Source organism: Panthera onca, chromosome B1 (assembly GCF_046562875.1).
Source record: "Panthera onca isolate mPanOnc1 chromosome B1, mPanOnc1 haplotype 2, whole genome shotgun sequence".
In the NCBI taxonomy this organism is placed as follows: domain Eukaryota; kingdom Metazoa; phylum Chordata; class Mammalia; order Carnivora; family Felidae; genus Panthera; species Panthera onca.
The window spans coordinates 70067711-70094384 of record NC_138342.1 but is presented as its reverse complement, the minus strand read 5'-3'; the positions used below and the strand labels follow the sequence as shown (position 1 = coordinate 70094384).

Genomic DNA, 26674 nt, shown 5'->3' with positions numbered 1-26674 from the left:
CTAAAAGAGAAATTATTTTAGAAATGACTAATGAAATAATAAAAGTAAAGAATCAGTTTTTCAACCTGAAGTATAAAACATCAGCCTGACAAAATGCAAATAACATTAAAAATTTAATAAACTGGGTAAGCATTGCAGTAAGCATGATTGATGAAGGATTAATATCTTTATATGCAAGTTCATATAAATCAACAAGAAGACAATGAAATAAAAAGCAACAGTGTAAAGCAAGTCACAAAGAAGAAATTATACTTAGTGAATGAACATATGAGAAAATAACCCTTTTAATGATCTAAAAAGTATATACATCAGTTAGCCTTTGGCTACTAAAGTAACAACTTTTTAAAAATATTTTTAATGTAAAAAGTTTTTAATTTTGTGAGAGCCATGTATTGGACACTCTATTTTGAAGAGCAATTTAGAAATCAACATAAGGAATCATTAAAAAGTCCATCGTCATATAATATTTGGAAATGCTACATAGGCAAAGATAATGTGATAGTAATATTTGTTGTTAAAGTTGGAAGGAAAATCCTAATTGTCCAAAAATAAGGGCTAGGTGAAGGAAATCATGTTTTATTGAATTATTATAGTTATATGGTAGTGTATTAACTAAACATGCTAAATATACAGGTTTAAATATATTCTGAAGCCTTCTCTTTGTTTAAAACAATAAGATATTGTACTGACAAACTAACAGAAAAAAAGAAAAAACTCAGAAATGGACCCAAGCACCATGATAAAAGTGTCATCTGAAATCACTGGGGAAAAGGTCGGATTTTTTAAAACTGAGGTTGGGGAAATTGGATAGCTATTTGGAAAAACATAAAAGTGAATCCTACCTCACACCATATACCACAATAAACTCCAAATGAATTAGATATATAAATGTTAAAACAAACAAAAACAAAAACAAACAAACAAAAAAACATACAAGTACTAGAAGAAAATGTAGATAAATGGAAAGCCTTTCTAATTATAATTTAAAATTCAAATCCAATAAACATTTGATAAATTAAATAATATAAAATTAAAGAAAAAACTTTTGCATGACTTTTTGATTAGTCAAAAGACTAATGACAGAGAAGACATTTGCAATGTGTATCATGAAGAATAAATCTTCAATTTGTCACTTTAATATGTAAAAACTCTTAGAAATTGAGAAATAAAAATAGCAAAATCCCAATAGAAAAAAATGCATAAAAATATAAATTTGACCCCCCAAAAAAGGTATACAAATTTCCTGCCCCACAAAAATAAAAAAGATGGAATTCTCAAAGTAAGACAAATTCAAATTAGGGGTACCTGAGTGGCTCAGTCAGTTAAGCATCTGACTTTAGGTCATGATCTAGCAGTTTGTGAGTTTGAGTTCCACATCAAGCATGGCCCTGCATCAGGCTCAACCCTGCATCTGCTTGGCATTGATGGTGTGGAGTCCGCTTGGGATTCTCTCTCTCCCTCTCTCGATGCCCCCCAACTCTGTGCTAGTGCTCTCATTCTCCTTCCCTCTCTCTCAAAACAAATAAATAAACTTTAAAAAATGAGTTAAAAGATTTACTAAGATACATGTAAAAAAGACTTGAAGACAGGGTGCCTGGACGGCTCAGTCAGTTAAGCATCCGACTTTGGCTCAGGTCATGATCTTGCAGTTTGTGAGTTTGAGACCCATGTTGGGCTCTGTGCCGACAGCTCAGAGCCTGGAGCTTGCTTCAGATTCTGTGTCTCCCTCTCTCTCTGCCCCTCCCACTCCCCCACTCACTCTCTGTCTCTGTCTTTCTCAAAAACAAATAAACATTAAAAGAAAAAGATTTTGGGGGGAGGAATTGCAAAATTCCTCTGCTTTGAGGATTTTTTGGATCATAAGAGCATGTTTGGTTCACCCATGCAGTACAGACTAAAAGTTCTGAATAATAAAGCCTAGGCTCAAGCTTCCTACATGAGTTAATTCTGAAGAATACATCATCTCTCAGAGAATTCCCAGCAGGATTGAGACCCAGCTGCTCAGAGCCATCACCTTCTCCATAAGCACCCTTCATTGCCTTTTCTTTCTCCCATGTCTGGCTTCACTTCTTCAACAGGCTTCCTTGGATCACTTCCCCACAAATGATCTTCACTCAAATCCTTGTTTCAGGATCTGCTTTGGGAACACCCAAACTGAGAGAGGTTGTATTACTTTTAAATAAAAAAAATTAATCACAAAAGTTATCACTTTTATCACAAATTTAAAATAATTCCATATATTTTATTAATGCAGAGGTAACACATGATCCAGTGGGTCAGCTGAGCCAGTCTGAGTTTGTAGTCAATAGGTCACTGGACAAGAGCTTTAGACAAGTTTAATTAGAGCTTCCTTCCTCTTCACTGTTAACGTTTTTCTCTCTACCGGTCCTGATGCAAAGGGTCACTGGGTCTGTGAGTGGCTGATATCTGAGAAGAAATCCCTGTGTGTTTCCCCGACATAAGCCTAATTTCTCAGAAACCCAGGAGCCCAAGTAGGGAAGTGACCAGAAGTCTGAGCCCTCCAGGTCTTTGAGTGTGGAAGATTGAAAGGAAAAGAGAAGGGAGCTTCATTCAGGAACCTTAGCAGGAGCAAAAAGGCCAGCTATCTTTTCCCACACTGAGCAGCTCTAGGGAAGAATCCTCTTTATTACCTATTCCATCTTCTAAAGGCTGCCAACATTCTTTGGCAGTCTCCTTCCATCTTGAACGCCAACAATGGCAGGCAGAGTCTTTCTCCATCACTCTGATACTGACTCCTCTCCCTCTTTCTTTCATATTTGAAAGACACTTGTGATGACATTGAAATCTTCTGGATAATCCAGGATAATCCCTTTATTTTAAACCTAATTCCACCTATAAACTGAATTCCCCATTTTCCAGCTAAAGTAACGTATTCACAGGTTTCAGGGTGAACAGTCAATTGGGGGGTCACTATTTTGCCTATCATAAATGGAGTGTATTTTTTCCTCTGACATTTTCTAGTTAGTTAATTGCTGATTTCCAGGAATGCTACTATTTTATGTATATTAATCTTGAAACTGGTGAACATGCCAAATTCATGTCTAAATTGTTCTAATGATATATCTAATGCTTCTCTTGGATTTTCTACTTAGTCAGTTTCATTATTTGTAATTTTTTCTTTTTCTTTTAAGTTCTTACATGTCTTATTTTTCTTGCCTTTTAAATTTGGCTAGGACATCCAGCTGAATAATGGGAATAATCACAGGATTTCTTATCCTGTTGCTGACTTGAACAGGAATGTTTGTAAGTTTTTCTAAATAACAATAACATTTGTAGGAGGTTTTTGATAGATATCTCTTTTCAAAATAGTAGAAAATTTTCTCTATCCTTAGTTTACCAAGAGTTTATATCATAATTGAGTGTTGAATTGTACCGAATGCTTTTTCTCTGTCTGTTGAGAAAACCATATGAAATTTTCTCCTAAATTTTATAGGTGTCTGAAATTGAACCATCTTTGCATTTTTGGATTTGGATAATCTCTTGGCTATCATGTAGTTTTTTATACACTGCTGAAAATATTTTGTCAATGGTACATTAAGGTTTTTGCTTTTATAGTCATACATGAAAATATACTATACTATTTCTTATTCTTATCCTTATATCCATTTTTAACATCAAAGTTACACAAGCTGCATAAAGTGGTTCAGTTAGATTTCCCATTTTGAGTGTCTGACCCAGTTTGCCTAAGATAGGCATTTTCTGCTCTTAAAGGTTTTTAAAATTATGCCTATAAATATCTGGGATTGTTATTTGAAGATTGGTGTGGAAGAAGGGCAAGACATTTTACCATTAATTTTATTTCTTTCATGGTTACTGATTTATTCATGATTTCTATTTTTCGAGACTAGGTTAATAATTTATATTTTGTTAGAAAATTATCTATTTCATCTAAAACTTCAAGTTATTACTGTCATCTGGACATGCTACTCTCCTACAAACTTTAAATCCCTTTTGTATCTGTAGTTTTAATGTGTTTTCCTTCCCAATGCTATTCATTTGTGCTAGCTCCCTTTTTTTCTTGCTCCCATCTATAGATGGCAATTTCTCCTGCAGCTGCCAACAAATAGTTTTGTGTCATGGACAAATCCTCCTGTGGGAAAGAAGATGAGAAGACATTTGAGAGAGGAGTAAAAGGTCAAAGAACCTGAATGAGGCTGCTTCTCTCACTAGAGAAAGATGATGTGAAGGAACTTAGAAAAGAGGAGAGCATTTAGTGATTTGAATAAATATCTGCAGAACAGTCTATTAGAATGGCCCTCTATAAATTAGCCTCTATGAATATGGAAAGAATACTATAATACCTTTGTTACCCATCTAACTCCATAATTTATCTTGCATTTTCAGACTCTCATAAATATTTAATAAAGTGCTACTGACATGAGAATTTTAGACAATATAAATCAATTTATGTAAATATCTAAGACTCACTGTGACTGACATTTTGCATAAGCAAAGCAGTAGATAAAATTATATGTGATAGTTAATGTATTGCTGCAAAAGGCAATCCAAATATCTCATTCTTAAACTCATTAAAAAATAAATGGATTACCTATATAAGAGAACTGCTGGGGATATGATTAGTTACTGAATGTGGAAAAGGTGAGCAATGTGACCAAGAATTAACACTAGAAAAGAAAAGGGATACACTGTGTGTGAAGTATTATGCTGAAAGAAGGAACTTGCATCATCAAAGAGTAAAAGTTGTGGGAATTGTATGACAATGGACCACTCCACAAAGACTTTCAATAAGACTGACTAGAACCTAATTTCCACAGACAGAAAACAGGAATTCAGGTCATTTATGTGAGAACAAATTGGAGGTAAAAGCAACATACACACATTAGGACCCCTGTCATGACAACTCTCAAATAGAATAAGAGAGGACACTGCAACTGTGACTCAGGTCAAACCTTTCAGGCAGATACCAAAATTATAAAGAAACCAGAATTAGGCAATCTGAAGAGTGGAGAAGAGAACCCATCCCAAAAGGGGAAAAAATTGTGGAAAAAAAACCAAAGCAATAGATAAAGAAAGCATTTCACAATCTCAGATGCATTGGGCATTTATTATTTTAGTACCCAAAAATCACCTATTCTTTTCTTAATTAATATTTTCTTTTTTTAACTTCATTTATTTATTTATTTGAAAAAGAGAGATAATCCCAAGCAGAGCCCAATGTGGGTCTCAAGCTCACAAACCTTGAGATCAAGACCTGAGTTGAAGTCAAGAGTTGGAGTCTTAATTGACTGAGATACCCAGGCACCCCAAATATCACCTATTCTTTCAAAACATTTTCCCCTGGCCACGTGGCTCTGGTGTTAGCTGATGATGACTGAGTCCCAATCGGTTGGATGTACATATTCTACTGAACTGAGCTAATCGGAGTCTGTTGAGATTGCCCAAGCTTGTGCTAGGAGAAGAAAACTCTTCTTTTCTCCTTGTCAGGCTGTAGGAATGTGAATGAGGTCTTCCTACAGAAGGTTCCCTTACTGATGGAGAATACAGTCTCAGAGAAAAGAACCACCACATTGAGATGAAAGAGATAAATGTGAAGAATCCTGACAGCAGTCAACCCCCAGACCCAGTCAGCCCTAATGTTACTTCCACACAAACCCCTCCTACCATTTGCTTATATGAGCTGACAAATTCCTCTCTGTGTTAAAATTATTTCAAATTGGTTTTCTGTCTTCAGCAAAGATTCATGACTAAAGACCAGATATATATATATATATATATATATATATATATATATATATATATGTGCAATCAAGTAATTAAAGAAAAAACTACAAGAAACCTCTAAAGAGAAAAAGGAAGTAGTTCTAAACTGAGAGTATTTATTTAGGCAGCTGGATAGGAGAACTGAAAAACTGAACAAAAGAAAATGTTTCTCTTAAATGTGGTGTGCTATGATTATTTTGCACTGCTTTTGTAAGTGGGTTAAAAATTATGGTTAGCTGACCAGTGAAGGCATATTAGTAGTCCCAGTGGCCAAAATGAATACTGAAGGAGGAATCCCCACGTGGCTGACATGGCAGCAACTGGGAAAAGATATATGTCTCCTCTGGTGGCCAATCATGCTTGATTCCTCTTCACTTCTGATACACTTCCTCTTCACTCAAGCTGTCCACTGGAGGTTTGGCAGCCACTTATGAACTGACAGAATCTAATAAATTTATTTCCCAACCTCTTTTGGAGTTAGATGGAAAATTCCCTGAAAAATCACCTTTTGATTGAGATATTCCTATGAATAAGTAAAGGTCTAGTAGCTATTATCTGCTACCTCCTGTAGAGCTGGAGGTAAAAGGCAGGAGTGACAGAGAAGTGTTGAAGATTGACAAAGCAGAGACAAAGCCAAATTAATCTAAGGGGCAGGAAATGTAAGCCAGAGCTAACCATGAGTTGGTTGAGATGATTCATACACCTAACCTGAGAATACACTCAAATCCTTCAGCACTCTGTCCTCTGGAGTGTGAACAATTGACAGCATACTGATTTCTCCCACCCTTTGTTAACTGATTTATAATTAACATACCATGTTATATTAGTTTCAGGAGTACAATATACAGTAAAACCTTGGATTACAAGTAACTTGCTCTGCAAGTGTTTCACAAGACAAGCAAACATTTCTAATAAATTTTAACTTTATAAAAGAGCAATGTCTTACATGGTACTGTATATGGAAAATGCAAAAGTTTCCACCAAAAAAACCTGCTAGAACTGATTCATGAATTCAGCAAAGTTGCAGGATATAAAATCAACGCACAGAAGTCGGTTGCATTCCTTTCCACCAACAATGAAGTGACAGAAAGAGAAATCAAGGAATCGATCCCATTTACAATTGCACCAAAAACGATAAAATACCTAGGAATAAATCTAACCAAAGAGGTGAAAAATCTATACACTGAAAACTATAGAAAGCTTATGAAAGAAATTGAAGAAGACACAAAAAAAAAAAAAAAATGGAAAAAGATTCCATGCTCCTGGATAGGAAGAACAAATAGTGTTAAAATGTCAATACTACCCAAAGCAATCTACATATTCAATGCAATCCCTATCAAAATAGCACCAGCATTCTTCATAGAGCTAGAAAAAATAATCCTAAAATTTGTATGGAACCAGAAAAAACCCAAATAGCCAAAGCAATCCTGAATAAGAAAACCAAAGCAGGAGGCATCACAATCCCAGACTTAAAGCTATACTACAAAGCTGTAATCATCAAGACAGTTTGGTACTGGCACAAGAACAAACACTCAGATCAATGGAACAGAATAGAGAACCCAGAAATGGACCTACAAACGTATGGCCAACTAACCTTTGACAAAGCAGGAAAGAATATCCAATGGAATAACGACAGTCTCTTCAGCAAGTGGTGCTGGGAAAACTGGACAGCAACATGCAGAAGAATGATCCTGGACCACTTTCTTACACCATACACAAAAATAAACTCAAAATGGATGAAAGACCTAAATGTAAGACAGGAAGCCATCAAAATCCTCGAGGAGAAAGCAGGCCAAAACCTCTTTGATCTTGGCCGCAGCAACTTCTTACTCAACACGTCTCTGGAGGCAAGGGAAACAAAAGCAAAAATGAACTATTGGGACCTCATCAAAATAAAAAGCTTCTGCACAGCAAAGGAAACAGTCAGCAAAACTAGAAGGCAACTGACAGAATGGGAGAAGATATTTGCAAATGACATATCAGATAAAGGGTTAGTGTCCAAAATCTACAAAGAACTTATCAAACTCAACACCCAAAAAACAAATAATCCAGTGAAGAAATGGGCAAAAGACATGAATGGACACTTCTCCAAAGAAGTCATCCAGATGGCCAACTGACACATGAAAAAATGCTCAGCATCACTCATCATTAGGGAAATACAAATCAAAACCACAATGGGATACCATCTCACACCTGTCAGAATGGCTAACATTAACAACTTGGGCAACAACAGATGTTGGTGAGGATGCAGAGAAAGAGGATCTCTTTTGCACTGCTGGTGGGAATGCAAGCTGATGCAGCCACTCTGGAAAACAGTATGGAGGTTCCTCAAAAAATTAAAAATAGAACTACCTATTACCCAGCAATTATACTACTAGGTATTTATCCAAGGGATGCAAGCATGCTGTTTCTAAGGGGAACATGCACCCCCATGTTTATAGCAGCACTATCAACAATAGCCAAAGTATGGAAAGAGCCCAAATGTCCATCGATGGATGCATGGATAAAGAAGATGTGGTATGTGTGTGTGTGTGTGTGTATATGTATATGTATATATGTATATATGTATATGTATATATATGTATATATGTATATATATGTATATGTATATATGTATAGTATATATGTATATGTATATATGTATATGTATACATGTGTGTGTATATATATATATATATATATATATACACATACATACATACACACAATGGAGTATTACTCAGCAATGAAAAAGAATGAAATCTTGCCATTTGCAGCTACGTGGATGGAACTAGAGGGTACTATGCTAAGCGAAATTAGTCAGAGAAAGACAAATATATGACTTCACTCATATGAGGACTTTAAGACCCAGAACAGATGAACATCAGGGAAGGGAAGCAAAAATAATATAAAAACAGGGAGGGGGACAAAACATAAGAGACTCTTAAGTATGGAGAACAAACACAGGGTTACTGGAGGGGTTTTGGGATGGGGGATAGGCTAAATGGGTAAGGGGCATTAAGGAATCTACTCCTGACATCACTGTTGCACTATATGCTAATTTGGATATAAATTAAAAAATAAAATAAAAAGAAGAGTGATGTCTTGCAATACATGTAGCATATGACACTGAATGCCACATGATCACAACTGAGACAATTGTTCTTTTCTCTCTCTCTCCCTCCCTCCCTCTCTCTCTCTCTCTCGATGCAGGATTGTGGGTGATCATCTCCATGCTCAGATGTTTAGTCCCAGGCAGTAGTGTTTGGCAGAAAAATCCCAGTGATTTTTCAGAACGCTGGAAGGTACCCACAACTAGCACTAGTGTATTTTTTGTCCCTTCAAAGCACCTATGGACAGTTTTTTGCTTTTCCATGTAAGAGTAAGCTAAGGAATGCTTTATTTCATTCTAGGTCATTGGATAGGTTCCTTGTTAAAGTTGCATGAAAAGAAAAAGATTCCATTGAGCCAATAGATAGCAGTGATTCTGTCAGTGATAGTGAAAGTCATCCTACACAATAACCCACCTTTCCTCTCCCATGTCTCCCAAACACCAGCCACAAAAGTTTTCAAAGATTAACTGCAGGTTGATTTGTTTATTTGTCTTTATATTTTATATTTTCTTTATTGTTTTGTATTATATTACAGTATTGTAATCATTTTTATAGGAATATTTTTAGGTTGTGGAACAAAACACTTGAGTTTCCATTATTTCTTATGGGAAATTTGCTTTGATACACAAGTGCTTTGGATTATGGGAATGTTTCTGGAACGAATTATGCTCGCAAACCAAGGCTTTACTGTAATGATTCAACATTTCTATACATGACACTGTGTTCATCATGATAAGTGTACTCTTAATCCCCTTTATCTATTTCACCCCTCCCCCCGCTCACCTTCCCTTTGGCAGCCACTCGTTTGTTCTCTGTATTTAAGAGTACGATTTTTTGTTTGTCTCTTTTTTTCTTTGTACATTTGTTTTGTTTCTTAAGTTCCACATATGAGTAAAATTACATGGTATTTGTGTTTCTCTGACTGTCTTAATTCATTCAGCATTATACTCTCTAGGTGCATTCATATTGTCCCAAATGGCAAGATCTCATTCTTTTTTATAATTGAGTTATATTCCAATATCTATATATCTATCTATCCATACACATATGTATATATATACCACATCTTTATGCATTCATCTTGGGTTGCATCCATATCTTGGTTAGTGTAAATAATGCTACAATAAACATCGGGGTGCACATAGCTTTTCAAATTAGTGTTTTTCTTTTCTCTGGGTAAACACCCAGTAGTGGAATTACTGGATGATGGAGTACTGATTTTAATTAGCCTCTAATTCATTTGCACTTCCTTGTGACAATGGGAAATAATTTAACCTTTCTCAGCCCCTCTTTCTTCTGGATCAAAAAATGGATCATCATTATCATATAATATCTAATAGTCTTAGCTTTGTATTTGTTACATATAAATTAAATAGCCTTTTTCTTTTTTAAAAAAATTATGACAAGATATAGAGAAAGCTGATCAGGACTCAGTTTCCTTGAACTTCAATTCAATTAATTATTCATGACCTACATTGCTAAATTATCCTAGGGCTCCCCTACATTTCCAAACAATTATGAAAGACATGGTAAATTAAAAAATCCTTTAGCATCCAGATGTCAAACCTTTAGTAAAATATAGTAACTTCAACCACTCTATAGTTGAGTATTCTCTGACAGCATTTTCAACATCCACAGTACACAAGTTATAATGGCCTTGAGTGACTGAAATTTAACATTTAATGAGCAACTACAATGGGTCAGGTACTAAGCTATAGTATCTCCAACTACAATAGCAATAAAAATAACAACCTAAATAACAATAACTAGGAGAATGACTAATATGTACTTGTACTTACTATGTGCCAGGCATTTTGCCAAGCAGTATCTCATTTCATCCTTATAGCACAATGCTATAGAACTATAACTATCTACATGTTACAATTGAAGCCCAGTGAGGCTAAGTAATTTGCCAAAGGTTACGTGGTTAATTAGTGGAGAAATGAGACGAGAACCCAGACTGCCTATTATGGGTTAAATTGTGTCCCTACCCAAAAAGATATATTTTTCCATGTAAATCTTTTGTTTCAATAAATAAAACATATTCATAACTTCTATTTTATATCGCATTTACAGATGAGGAATACTTCTAGGCCCAAATAGGTTAACAGCGAAGCTACTACTGCTGGAAGGAATGCATGCCCGCACTCTAGGCATTTTAAGCCTAAAAGGAGAGACTTAATATTAGAGAACACCACACTTCACTCTCTAGGCTAGAGAACTGAAACCAGAGGAAAAGCAGAAGACTTAGTGAAGCTCCTGTAACCACCGTCTGATACCCTCACCTTCATGCTACAGAAGTAAATGACAGCTGTGCTACTTTTAGATAAGCTAGAAGTAGGTTTCCTGACTACATTAAGTGAAACTTTCTCTCATTCTTAACAATTGCACCACGGGCATTAGCTACAGAAAAGTATCCACTGATAAATACATACTATTAGTGAAGAGGGAGCCACACAGGTATCTTGTTTCGTCAAATATCAGGAACTTCCACATCATAGCAGGAGAGCAGTGGATCAACTCCACCTCTCCCAAAGGTTTAGTCCAAAAACTTCCTGTTGGCATTTGCACCAAATAAACGTCCCCTTCTGGCATCATCTGAGGGACTAGGAGATCCAGCCGGCTTTCTAGGGGATTGGAAGCTCATATTTTATGATCCCTATTATAGATCTCAATCCGCCAGCTATTTCCTCAGGCAGGTAGTTCCGACCAATTTGGACATCAACATCTTTTTTGGTGGCAATTTTGTACATAGGATTCGCTTTTTGCACTGCAGCCCTTACCAGAGGGAAATCCTGTTTCCTGCAATGAACAATGCTCATTCTGGCCTCCAACAATTGGCACAAACCCTGGAGGACAAATCCATCCAGCAGCACTTTGTACCTGGTTGTATCTTTTACCACTTTGCTGAGTCTTTGTTTTGCTTCATTTAGTAGTAGGTCCGTAAAAAGGTCTTCTCTCGCTCTGAGGACTTTGAGTCTTGCTTGATTCATCAAATTAAACATCTGAATTTTCTCCTCCTGCTCAATCTGCTTTTCTTTTTTCTCATAGTATTCCATTATCTTCAGTCTTTGGGTTTGCACAAGACAACCTTTCTCAATGTTGAACACTTCCTCTGCCTTTGCATCTATTTCTTCTGCTTTCTCATTGGATTCTTGTTCAATAAAAGCTATCATATGCTTAATCTGCTTTTGCACACCAACATCACTGAGGGCCATGGCAAAAGCAGTGCTAGGCTGAAGAGCCACTGGCTGGAGAAGAGATTAGAAGGGCCCCAAAAGGATATTTTGAAGTCCTAACCCCCACTGCCTAGGAATATGACTTTATTTGGAAATATAGTTATTGTAGATATAATTAGTTAAGATGAGGTCACACTGGTGTAGGGTGGCCCCTAGTCCAATATGTGTCCTTATGAGAGGATGGCCATGAACACAGAGACACGAAGCAAGAACACAAGTGACAATGAAGACAGAGATTGGAGTGATATAGCTACAAACCAAGGAAGATTGCCAGCAAACCACCAGAAGCAGGAAGATGCACAGTATGATTTCCCTACAGGTTTCAGAGGGACCATGGCCCTGCTGACATCTTGATTTCAGACTTTCAGCCTTCAGAACTATGAGAGAATACATCTCTGGGTTTTGAAACTACCTGAGTTGTGGTACTGTGTTACAGCAGCTTTAGAAAACTAACATAATGCCTAATTCCAATGCCTTCAGCATGCCATGTTTTATTACCACATCAGCACGAAATCTTTCCTGGATGATAAAAGAAATATTCAATTATATATAAAATAGGTATCATTTTTCAATTTTAATGAATTCTAATTACATGAAGATCCACATAAGACAGATACATATATATATTTAACCAGAGTTCCTAGTCTTTGCCTCAGCTGTTGTAAACACAATTTTTGTAGTTATTTTTAAATATTTTGCAAAATAGCCTTTTAAATTACAGGAATGGTCAACATCTATCCTGAAGCAATTTTCATCTTTAAAAAAGGATTTATTGTATTTTGTGGGGTGGCTGTTCAACTATTTTATTTAAATTACCACACTCTAAGAGCTCATCTGGAAGAAACAGACTAATAGTAGAAAGGACAAACAAGACAAGCTTACACAATACATGATCCTACGCAACCAACAATTTACCAGACCACAGACACGGATTTGCCTTCCAGAGGAAAAAACCAGGAGAGAGAATACAGACTCAGGGGAAAGACAGGAAAGATACAGTGAGGATATCTTGTCTTGGAAGTCTTAGAGACTTCCAAGTCTTAGAGAAAGAGATGGGCACACAAGGAAAAGCAGGGCGGGGTGAGCAGAAGAAGAAAAATGAGGCTGAAGATACAAGGGGAAGCAGGTGGAGAACCTGCAAGGAAATGGGGAGGAGGCGTTGAGGGGGAAGGAGAGAGAGGGGGCGGGAGGGAGAGAGAGAGAAATACAGAGAGAAAAAAAGAGATGAGGTGAAGGGACAGTAAGGGAGAAAAAATATTCTGAATTGTGTGAAGGTGTGACATTTTGTCTGTTCATTGCCCTGATAGCAGACATTTCTTCAGGGTCCTAGTGCCAGCTTCGACATGAAATGAGACATTCCATGGCACTTTTTCATAAAGTTAAGTATCCAGTCAAAAATCCAAAGGACGAAAATCCTACTCTTATAAGTCTTTTTTTTTTAATCTTGGCAAAGTATTTCTCTGAAACAAAAGAGCAGTGTATATCCCCATCACATTGTTGAAGAGTCCCTTTTAAGAGCCGCCACATCACATGCAATACTTGATCACCATCAAAGCCCAAGTTTTCTAGTGCCAAGAGCCAAGTGTGCTGTGGTTTGATCTTTGAAAAATATTTCTGGATAGTAAAGATCAAGGGCCATAAAGATGGAGACACATCTTGTCACCATTCTACATTTGTGCTATTAGAGTATTATATCTATTAGGAGCAGGGGTTTCTCAGTAAAAGGCACAATTACAACAGCCCATAGTACAAAAGTAGCATTTTTAATGTATCATATTTAATTTATAAATATATAATTGTAAATGTATTTATTATGTATTATAAATGTAAATATACATATACATAATTAAAAATTACATGAAAAGCCTCAGGGTTCAAAGTAAATATCCTTTAACAAATTCAAACCAGAAAAAGTATCATGAAAAAGCAAAAGGAAACTCAGCAGCATTACAGTTGCAGATCTTGAAGCACATTTTTATTATGCTTTAAGAATAAACATGCCACCAGGTTAGAGTAGATGAGCCTTTCTAAATACCTAGATAAAGAAAGAGTTTCTCAAAGAGAAAGTTTTCTTCAGGTCCTGCTTCAACTTTCAGTGCTAGAAACTGTTTCTATATTTAATATACTGATAAATAGGTCCTCTATAACACATTCCATATGTTTTTAAATGTGTGCATATGTCTTTTTTATAATCTAGATATTCCTTTTATACTTTGTTTTTTAATCCAATTAAGCAATATCCATTTAAAACACACAGATAAAAACTAATACTAGGAAGTAGAATCTGATAAATGATACAATTAAGTGTATAGCTAGAATTCTCTAAAACTTAAGACAATGGAGGGATCACTCCTTGCAGGGACAGACTGGAGGAAAAGTTTCATGGAAGGACAGGACAGGACCCAGGGCTGACCAGACTCACACAAGGAGGGAGGAGGGAATTCCAGGCAGGGAAAGGACTGGAAAAGGGAGTAATACTGGGATGTGGGAGGAGGACAGTGGAAAGACACAGAGAAAGAAGGCTGACTGGGTCAATTATGACTGGAAAACCCCAGCAAGAAGTGTAGCCAGTGTAGACTTGGAGAGAGAGGAAAGATAGGAAGAAAGCAGTGGTTTACTGAACTGGCACCAATATGAAAGATGGATTTAATTGCAGCAAAAGCTAAAGGCAGATAAATTAAATGGTTGTACAAAACAGCAATAATCCAGGTGTCAGAAGGTGGAGGGCCTGGGGAAGGGTGACAGTAATGAGAATGGAAGGAAGGAATATTATGAGAAATGAATGCTCAGAGCTTGGAGACAGGATGTTGGAGTTTTATCTATAGGATCTGCATTGTGCTTCTATTTCGGCTGGTGGTGACAAAACATTTCTGAGCCTTTTTAGCCTTAGGTCAAATGCTTATGAGTCAGGAAGAGAAACATTATTTTTTTTTTTAACCCCAGTTTTATTGAGGTAAAATTGACAAATGCAGTTGTAAGATATGGAAAGCATACATCACAGAGAAATACTCTTTGAGAGCTGTAATTTAAGAATGGAAGACCACTCCTGCAACCTTCAGAATAAACCACTCAGTTCTGCCCGTATCTCTCTTAAGTTGGAAATTCTTTTTTTGAAGTTAGCATTTTTAATGCGGTATTTTCTTTAATAATAATCTTGACCTTGTTGCCCCCAAATTATTGTTGTTGGGTGTATCTGAATCAGGATTTTAGGAAAGATATTTCATGTCTTCCCTAACTGCCTTACATAGGAGGAATCACATGAGCAAAGTGAAGGTATATTTTAACTGAGATGTGCTTTCTATATCTCAATATATTTCTATATATTGAGTGGAAAACTCAATCCTGAGGCCATATACCTGGAAACTTCCAAAATCTGAATCAATTCTAATGGCCAAAGAATACATTTTAAAAGTTTTTTTTTAATTGTACTGAAAAGACAAAAGAGATATGAAAAAATTCATGGACTCACACACATGAAATTGATTCGTAAGCAAAGATGCCAAGCTCTCTTCAAAGTTTAACCAGAATTTAGACACTTTTCTAACAAGAAAGCTACCTGCATTTTCAGGCAGGTAGAAAACAGAAATAAAGAAAGTGGCAAGACATTCATTCTTTGACTCTTTTATTAAACAACCAGTTATTGAATATCAATTTCTATACAAGGTGACAACTACAAAGATGAAGAAGAACCTGTCCCTGGGTGAATAATAGTGAAGTCTGGGATTTAATAGTACATTATAGTTTATCAAGTCCTTTCTCTTCATGTGTGAAGATCTCCAACAACCCTCAGAAAAAGTTAGGAAACACTTCTATTTTTTTAGATCAGAAAGTAAAATGATAAAAGGTCTTCTATAACCCACATCTCATAATGCTCATGCCCATTACTGTTTCCTGGGTTATTCTCTTTATTCGGATGAGAATGCTCTCACTTACTCATTCAGATATTGATGAAATCCATAAATATAACTGAATACCCACCACACACCAGGCACCAAAGGCTTTGGAATGAAGAAGACGAAATAAACAGAATCGTTGTCCTCAAAAAGTTCACATTCAGGTAGGAAGGCAAGTAAACAGCTTTAGGGAAGTGATCAGTGACCCAAAAGTAAGCCCCTTGTGTCAATGTGCAAATCTCTGGGAGCTCCCTCCCCAGGGCCATGCAAACCTGACCATCCTAGATCAAGACCCATCTTCACTATACAGCCTTCACTTTACAAAACCTCAGTTCACATTTGTTTGGTTTTGCCCCCAAATTTCCAAACAATTAGAATCTACAATTTAGTCCTCCATTATGTATGTCCTTTCATATCTTCAATTTTTTTAATGTTTATTTATTTTTGAGACAGAGCGAGTGAGCAGGGGAGGGGCAGAAAGAGAGGGAGGGAGGGAGGGGGAGGAGAGAGAGAGAGAGAGAGAGAGAGAGATTGAGAATCCCAAGCAGGCTCCACACTGTCAGCACAGAGCCTGATGCGGGGCTTGATCTCACAAACCTTGAGATCATGACCTAGGCTGCAACCAAGAGCCGGACACTTACCTGACTGAGCCACCCAGGAGCCCCAAATCTTCAATTTTTTTAAGTTTATGTATTTATTTTGAGAGAGAGAAAGAGCACAAGCAGAGGAGGGGCAAAGAGGGAGAGAGAGAGACAATCCCAAACTGGCTCTGCATGGTCAGCATGGAGTCTGATGCAGGGCTCGAATTCACAAACTGGCCAGATCATTACCTGAGCTGAAACAGAGTCTGACACTTAAACTGACTGAGCTGCCCAGGTGCCCCTATATTTCCAAATTTTAAAATATGTTTCTTACCTACTATACCAGATTTCTAAGTTTCACATGGGCAAGAATGAAGTCTTATAGGCTCCTATATTCCTCTCTGAGGACCTGAGCATTCCACATCTGAACTGACGATTCATAAATATTTATTGCTAGATTTATATGTGTCATGTGATATAATTGAAACAGTATATTTTGCCTAGCTAATCTCAACTAACATAAATTTCTTCAAAAGTTGTGGGAAGGAAATCTGGAATAAGAAAAAGATCTTGGTAAACATGTATTCCATCCTCACTCTAAATATTCTTAGTTGTTTTAATGATTTGACACCTATTAGGTTGGCACTAGCTCCCGCTGGGTTAATAATCTGTATTCTTAGCAATAGAGCAGTCCAACTATTGTCTTTTCGTTTTTCTTTTTGTAATGTTTATTTATTTTTGAGAAAGAGAGAGACAGAGTGAGCAGGGGAGAGGCAGAGAGAGAGACACACACACAGAATCCGAAGCAGGCTCCAGGCTCTGAGCTGTCAGCACAGAGCCCAACACAGGGCTTGAACCCATGAACTGCGAGATCATGATCTGAGCTGAAGTCAGATGCTCAACCGACTGAGCCACCCAGGAGTCCTCCAACTGTTTTCTAAGGACATAAAATTATTTATTGTCATCATCTAATATATGTTTATTCTCTATTGGAGCCATGACATTAAAATGAATATTATGGAACCCAGACTTCTAAGTATCCAATACTGTGGAAATATGGGGCTGTCTTAAACATCTGAATCAGTGCTGTCTCACAGAACTATAATGAAAGTCATGTATAAAATTTTCTACTATCTACAATTAAAAAAGTAAAAAGAAACAGGTGACATTAATTTTAATAATGTACTTAAACCCAATGTATCCAAAAATGTATCATTTTAACATGCAAACAATATTAAAAATATTAGTGAGATATTTTACATTCTTTTTACTAAGTCTTAAAAATACAGTGTATATTTTATGCTTACAGCACATCTCCATTTGGAGGCTAAATTTTTATCAGAAATACTTGATTGTTATTAGGAATGAAATTTAAAACTCATAGTTTAAAAAACAGACTTCCAGAAACCTAGTTATTCCAAAAAATACTTAAACTGTTTGCAATAATTGAAAAAAAAATGTGTTTAAAAAATTTTTTTTAATGTTTATTTATTTTTAAGAGACAGAGAGACAGAGAGACAGAGTATGAGCAGGGGAGGGGCAGAGAGAGATAGAGAGGGGGAGACACAGAATCCGAAGCAGGCTCTAGGCTCTGAGCTGTCAGCACAGAGCCCGATGCAGGGCTTGAACTCGTGAACTGTGAGATCATGACCTGAGCCGAACTCAGATGCTTAACGGACTGAGTCACCCAGGCACCCCAAAAAATGTGTTTTTCAACTCAAATATAAGTTAATTAAGTTAAAATTAGGAACAAATTAAAAACTCAGTTCCACAGTTGTACTGGCACAAGGGCAAATGCTCAATAGCTGTGGCTACCATGCGGAACAGCACAGAGCTGAGTCAATCACTATCCACACTTCCCCTTCAGCAACAATATGCAAGGCATATGTTTCTTTGTCTTATTTTGGTTTGCACTTTGTTGTTTAATGGAACGTTCCTTTAAGTGGTGATAATGGAAGATGGTTGTAGTAGCTGATGCAAGGGAAGGACCAATCCTAGGTCCAGTCAAGGGTGTAAGCCAAGTGGGAGCTCTCTTCAACTGGACCCCTTGAGAATGTGCCTTCACTTTTCATGGTTTCACATATTTGAACTTGAGTAATCACCACAGGCAGGAGGAAAGAGGAATGAAAGACTGATAAAGGCTTTCTGATCTTCCGGGTGTTGGCCTCCCACATAAAGCCACGTGACCTCTTAGAAGTACCTTTCATTTCCTTAGAATGTAGATAAGCAGTTTTTAGTTGTACATATATGCATTTTTTTTCATAAAATGACCCTGGTAGGGTGCAGATATTTTAGTAAATACTTTAAAACTTTCATGTACACAAGACTCACGTGAGAAATTAGAATATAGATTCCAGGGCCCTCTTTCCAAAGATTCTAATTTTTCTCCGGGCTTTACAGGAGAAAGACTCTCTTTGCTCTCTTTACTCTGTTATGCCCTGGCCAATGGATTTCCCCTCTTAGGGAAGTAGAATCTCACTCTCTAAAGGCAGTTCAGCATGAGGCTCAGTTCACAAACAGGACACAGAGCCTCTGTGCTCTACAGTGTTCTTCTTTTCCCATTAGTAACCCTGAAAAATTCAGAATACCAATGCAAGCATGTCATAGAAAAAAGTAACAGCACTTGGCTATTTTCTGTCTAGTGTTGGGTTAAAGGAGCAAGGTTTTGTCTACAAAATTTTAGTGAGACTTGGTCCAGACCTGTACAAGCAACATGGAAATCTAGTCTGGAAAGCCAAGCCAGGTATTCAATCAAGATGGCCATTATTTTACTGTGTCCTTAGTTCCCCTGTAGTAGGTGTCTGGATGAGATTCAAAATGTTAGTCACCTTTGACACATTAACACTGATTCTTTGCAAACAAGTATTTTGTTTCCTCACAAAAATCTCCTTGCTCCTGTCACCAAAGAAAATAAACTATCAGCTTGCCTCATGGCTTATGCATTTATTTTACTTGGATAAAAGGACTGAACACTTTTCATTAACCAACTTAAGAGAAAAAGGAACTCAACCATAACTACTTCTTGTTTAGACCAGAAATTAAAAAGATGGAAAAGGGGCTGGAATGCTGGAGGGAGACCCAAGTGCATGGCAAAGCCACAATGTGTCCAGAGACTGCTACAACAGTATCACTAAAAAATTAAGGACAAGGTGCTGCATTTCTTAATTTAGCACAGAGGAAATGCTTTTGCAAACACACATGTTTAATGTTGGCCATTAGTGGTAGGCAACTGAGTAACAATACATTTTGCATTTATATAGTTATTACAAAGTGACTTCTCTCCTCCAATTAGTCTTTATAAAATCTCTGAGAAGTAAATGTTCTTTTCCAGAATTTAATACACACAGAACTTATTTTCTCAAAGTTGCTCATAGGACTGACAGATTTGAGGCATGAAACTATTTTTAGGCTTCACAAAAGCACATGATTTAATAACCCAATTGGGCTATTCAGAAATGGATGTGGCAGAGTGAGATGTGGTCACTAACATCCATGACTAATAAGCTCAGCTGGTTCGGGTCTTTCCCATCTCCTTCTCTCTCACCCTCCTTCCATTAATTAATCACCCAGTTTAGTCATGTTAACTCTTTCATAGTTCTTTACTCCTTTCCTCCATTATCAGCAGTGTCCAAATTCATCCTAGACTCCTGGACATTTACCAAATGTCTCCTGATATTCTCACCACTGCGTTGTTTCTTTGCACCTGGGTTTCTCTCTGCTTGAGATGACTTTCTTCCTTCCTTGTCCACTTACAAACTTTAGAAAATGACTTAATTCCTTCTTTGTCTATCCATAAATCTCTTCTCATCCCTCTCTATTTTGTAGGTAGAACTTTTCCCAGAAAGGATAAACTTTCACCACAGACACTGGGTAATATCAATTTCCCAAAGGTTTTCAACTTGTGACCAAAATACGGGTCCTAATGTCTGTAGCCAGGAATCTGCAAAACCCACATGAAAATGTGATGAACCATGGAAGACCTAAGGCTGTGTTTTTTTATCGTTACAACTGAATATACCCTGGAGCTTAAGTATGCTTGTCTTCACATTGTTGCATGGCCATTTTTATTTATATGTTGTTGAACTTGAAACCTGTCCAATATGACATGACATACACTTATGGTCAAAAGGTGATCAATAAATCATGCAAAAGATTATAATCTTCTCAAAAGCCAGAGGGGAAATAGACTTCTTCAAGGAAGCAGTTCTTTAGTTTATGAAAAGTAAATAAATAAACATTCCCACCATACCAAGGATTCCCATGCACAAGTCAACAGTGGTTGTGATGGACCTATTTCTGCTGCTTGATGGCCCTGTCACATGGTGATACTCACAAGCTGTTCCTGTGTTACAACTGCTAAGCCACAAAGCCACATGCAACCAAAAACTCTCCTAGATCCCTGCAGACAAAGGATGAGAATACCATATCAATGAGTCTCTTATTAACCCTCAGTAAATAAACACCTGTAGTCTCTTCCTTTTCATGGTTCCCAGTAGCTTTCAACATGCACCCTCCATCAGTCAATAAGCTACAAAAATGTTGGCATTTGTATAAAAGAAAACAGAACCTTGTAACCACCAAGTGTGACTAATAGTGGAAAATGCATTCACTGACAGAAAGAGTTCACTATGCTACTTAAAATAAAAGATCAAAATCTCATGAGAGTAACAGTAGTGTAACTACTTCACACAGTCCTCAGGGTTTTGAAGATACCAAATCAAAATGAGATGCAAACATATATGAAATAAGCAGTACTATCAAAACATTAAAATTGTCTTTCTCCATCCCAGATAAATCATGCTGACATTCATAAATTACAGCTAAGGAGAGAAACCCGAGCACTGAGTCACTATCACACCTCTATCGGAACATCAGAAGTGCTGGCAACACCCATCATATCATAGGGTGCTAAATCCAGACACACTATTAAAAATAGACATTCTAATAGAAGTCACTCTGTCCTCATATCTGATAATTCTAAATTAATAACAATTTTTTTCTGGACTCAACTACTACTTGATTTGGGACACTCCTCCTCTTTTTAGCATTTCCTACCAATCCCATCCCTTCCAGCTCCCTTCCTTCTTCACTGAAACCTAGAAACAAAGCAGAGAAAGAGACTGTGATACCGGGAAGTTTACAGATCTCATCTTTCAGAAAGACAAAATGGCTTGTCAGGTTGGCGAGTCTATTTTTGGCTTAGGTTTCTCCTTATCTTGGAGTTTCTCATGAAATTTTATCTTATTATGAGAAAAAAAATTCAAAAAAGGGCTGTTTTCTATTATTTTATTTCTTATGGGAGAGACTTAAATCAATAGAGAAGATATTAGGAGAGTAAAAAGTACATAGTAATGTTGTATTGTTTACTTTTTAAATTTTCTATTTTCATTCCAGTAGACTTAATAAGGTGTTATGTTAGTTTCAGATGTACAATACAGTGATTCAACAATTCTATACAACACCCAGTACTCATCACAAGTGCACTCCCTGATCTCCATCACCTATTCTGCCCACTTCCCCTCTGGTAACTAACCATCAGTTTTCTCTCTATAGTGATGAGTCTGTTTCTTGGTTTCTCTCTCTCTCTCTCTCTCTCTCTCCCTCCCTCCCTCCCTCTCTCTCTCCCTCCCTGTCCTTTGATCATTTGTTTCTTAAATTCCACAAATGAGTGAAATCACATGGTATTTTGTGTTGTTTACTTTTTTTAATGTTTATTTATTTTTGGGAGAGAGAGAGAGAGAGACAGAGCATGAGCATGAGCAGAGGAGGGGCAGAGAGAAAGGGAGACACAGAATCTGAGGCAGGCCCCAGGCTCTGAGCTGTCAGCACAGAGAGTAACGCAGGGCTCAAACTCAGGAACCACAGGATCATGACCTGAGTTAAAGTCGGATGCTTAACCAACTGAGCCACCCAGGCACCCCATGTATTGTTTACTTTTTAATTGCCATCTCCTTTCAACTTCATCCTCCCCTGAGGGACTGACTCCTTCCAATGGAGGAATAACTTCCTATTCCTTACCGTACATATACATCTTAAGTGCCCACATATCTAGTGGTCTAGAAAATGCAGTATGATGCAGAGACCACAAGGGAGCCATGGTACACAGGTAATAACCATCACAACAGCCACAACAGCAATAACATTTAGTGAATGCTTACTATGTGCCAGGGATGTTTCTAAGCACCACTATCTATTAGCTCATTTAAATTTTACAACAACCACATAAAGGAGTTCTATTTTGGTTTTCATTTTCCAGAAAAAGAAACTACTACCAACTGAGATTAAGTAGCTCGACCAAGAACCACAGAGCTGGTAGAGCAGGATCAGAACCTGAGTGAGCAATCCAGAGTCTACATACTCTGAGCTACTGTAAAATTCAGTTTCCCAAAGAGGGGAGAGAATTCAAAGTGCATATGATAAAAGTTTTAGGTAAAGAACATTAATGTATTGTTAATTGCATCTAAAGTTAACTGGATGTAAACAAGGGTGGGAAAAGGCAGGGAGGAAGCCTGAATATTAGGGATTAACTGGAATTCAGTGCTATCTCAGCCATTTAACATTGGCTAAACACAATGACAAAAAAAAATGCCCTGGACTTCTGGGGTTTTTTGCTTGTTTGTTTGTTTGTTTGGGGTTTTGTTTTATTGTTTTTGTTTTTCTATCAGATGCAAGTTGTGGTACATACCTATAATGACAACAGGTATGTGCAATAGAAAAAAGTCCTCCTTGTCTTTTGAATGTCTCTTATGCAGAATTGGCCAGGAACGATACAGTATTTTCAGTAATGTTAGAAATAGGGAGTAGGGTTATAAAATTGTACATCATCTTCACCTGCACAACCTGAGGCTGATTCAATTTTCAGGGTAGACTTAAAGAAAAAGAATCAGGGAATGTGGAGCTGGGGAAATTGCAAAAGAACTAGAACAATAACTGTGAGGGTTAATTTAAGAGGCTGAAATGATGCTATAAATAGCAGCCATTTACACTACTTCCTGACCAAATTCTAGCAAAAACTCAAAAAGTTAAAATTTTCAAATATAATGACATGCAGTTTCCATGGGATTTTACATTGTCCTAATTGTGGGCAGCATTCTTGCCCAAATTCTATAATAGCCAGAAAACCTATTAGAAATATGATGCTTCTTTTTCATGTTGGTAACAAAGAAGGTATCAAAATTAGTCTAGTAAAGAAAACACCTTGGCTAGTAGATTACTTGCTTACTTACTCAAATATTCAGATAAAGAGGACATCTCCAGAGTTTTCCTTGTAGACCACAGTGTTTCAAGTCTATCTTCCAAGGCAAAAGAAAAACAGTTGTACACAAGTAGTGTACTTTAGTTAGGAAATTTGTTTTTCACAGAGATATGGGCTAGTAATTCTGAAAGTGCTTTATGTGTAATTGAAGGATTTGTGATTGAGCATATCTAACACCTAGATCTTGGTTTCTAAATACCATTCTTCAATAAAAGAAATCTGGGCTCCTTGAATGTCTGATTCAAGGGCTGGATCAGAAAAAGTATAAGATTCACCTGGAGCATCTGAGAGTATAAGAGCACCTGGAGAAAATAAGAAGTGTGACGATGGTAATATGAAGAAAAGACACAAAATCCAACTTGAAAATTGGTCAAATGGCCAAATGTGGACAACAAAATAAATACCAGTTATAATGGATTATAACTCATAGAATAAAACAAAACTTCATGTGTCCATACTGATATCAATAAATAATTGAATAAGTAAATAAGTGAAGGACAAAGGAAAGCTCTTCCTTACAGAAGAATTTAATGTAGGAGTGAGGAAATAAAAAAAAAAATCATTGGGCAAACATCTCAATGACAACTGTTTCTTTTTTTTATGTTTATTTATTTATTTTTTCAACGTTTTTTATTTATTTTTGGGACAGAGAGAGACAGAGCATGAACGGGGGAGGGGCAGAGAGAGAGGGAGACACAGAATCCGAAACAGGCTCCAGGCTCCGAGCCATCAGCCCAGAGCCCGACGCGGGGCTCGAACTCACGGACCGCGAGATCGTGACCTGGCTGAAGTCGGACGCTTAACCGACTGCGCCACCCAGGCGCCCCAATGTTTATTTATTTTTGAGAGAGACACAGAGTGTGAACAAGGGAAGGGCAGAGAGAGAGGGAGACACAGAATCTGAAGCAGGCTCCAGGTTCAGAGCTGTCAGCACAGAGTCCAAAGTAGGGCTCAAACTCTCGTAATGTAAGATCATGACCTGAACCAAAGTTGGATACTCAACTGCCTGAGCCACCCAGGTGCCCCATCAATGACAACTGTTTCAAGCAGGAATCATCAATGATTGATATCAATTGATATCAATATTGATATCAATCATCAATGATTGATAAAATGTGTGATTGAAAATATGATGAAAAAACTGGTCATTTATTTAGTCTCAAAGTATTCCCCCACAACATGCTTACGAATTACAAAAAGGATACTAGCAACTTAACAGTGGAGAAACTTGTCAGACTTAGGAATTGAAGTTAACATCATTAGTAATTAGACATCTTGACATCATTTGTTTCCTGATATGATGAGCTGAGAAAGGTATAGCATCATTCCATGGTACTTTTGCCAAAAATGCGTAACCTGAATTTAACCATCAGAAAACTCAAATCATGAGACATTTTCCAAAACAACTGGTCACTATTCTTTGTCAATTCATGTAAGACAAAGAAAAATTGAAGAACTGGAGGAGACTAAAATGCAGGACAACTGAGCATATATGTGATTCCTGTTTATATCCAGGTCCAGAGAAAGGACATTGGTGGTACAACTGATGAAATTTAAATACCATCTATAGATTAGTTAATAGTGTTATACCAAAGTTAATTTCCTGGTTTTGATAAATTTAAGATCCTAACATTTAGAAAGGGTCAAACGAGAATTCTTTGTACTATCTTTTGCAAATTGTTATGCACGAAATTACTTCAACATAAAAAGTTAAAAAGTAAAATACAAATTTTAAAATGTCCCATGATATTAAGTGGTAACTCTCTTGAATAATTCTCAGTAACAATAACTAACTTTTGTATCATGAAATGCTTTCAGTTATATTATCTCATTTTATCATTATCTCCATTTTAAAAAATAATTCAGGTGACTTGCCAATCCTAGTGAATGTTAGAACTTACTCTCACATCTAGAGTGTTTTGAACAAACCAATGTAATATTTGGAAATCAACTGCTTATCCGGTTTTACATTTCTACAAAAGCTTAATGGGGGTGGGAATAGAAAGGAGTTAATAATAATAGGTATACAACTGTTCATTAAGAAGTTTGGGACAAAGTGTAATATCTAGTGCATGGATTCAACCCAAAGGAAACAAAAACAATGATCAATGCAGTACATCCTAGAAATGTGTAACTGAAGAAGAAAGAGGACCAGATAAATACCCTGAACAATAATAATGAGAAGGAATATGGGAAGAAAACAGGAAACTGATATGGTAAGATTCCAGGGTGACAAATAAAGCAAAGAAAGAAAAGGAATGAAAATGGAAGAAAGACAAAAGAAAGAAAAAGGTGGTCAGAGAAAGGACTGAAGCAAGGCATTGAGCTTACAAGAGGAAAGGGCTGTTGATGTGGGTCTGTCACCTGCTCAATATAGTTTCAAATTCACTAGAAACTTCTAGTGGCTGAAACTTCTAAGGGAACTTCAGGTTCATTCTTCTGAAGTGGCATTAGGGACTCCCAGAGGTATTGAAGGCTGTCATCACATGACAAAATCCTTGGTCTACTGGTTGACAATGTACTCTGGCAAACGTCTTCCTTGAACCAAGAAGCAAGTGTACATTATGGTCAAAGTATAGATGAAAACCACTGGTTCCAATACCCCAATAAGTAGCTAATCCACTCAGAATCCCTCCTAAGACCCCTGCCCAGTATCACTGTTCTCTTCAGTCTGGTTTCCAGACAGCCATGTGGGTGTGAACAGGCTCCAGGAGTCCTGGTGATTTCTAGATAGCACTTGAACTGAAATAGAGCCTGACTGACTTATTAATATCAAACAAGAAAAAAAAAGTCACAGAAGAGTAAGTGGCAATTAATAGCAAAAGAGATATGTTTCCATTACTTATTTTTGTAGTCATAATTTATGACTCTG

At 36.9% G+C, this 26674-nt stretch overlaps 1 protein-coding gene and 1 pseudogene across 2 annotated transcripts in view; both read right to left on the bottom strand.

Annotated features, from left to right (window-relative positions):
- Nucleotides 1-26674, bottom strand: part of ARHGAP24 (Rho GTPase activating protein 24) — a 662544-nt gene that overhangs the window by 477614 nt on the left and 158256 nt on the right. The gene's annotated exons all lie outside the window — the stretch shown is intronic.
- On the bottom strand, nt 8442-13866 carry LOC144616161 (V-type proton ATPase subunit E 1 pseudogene; annotated as a pseudogene).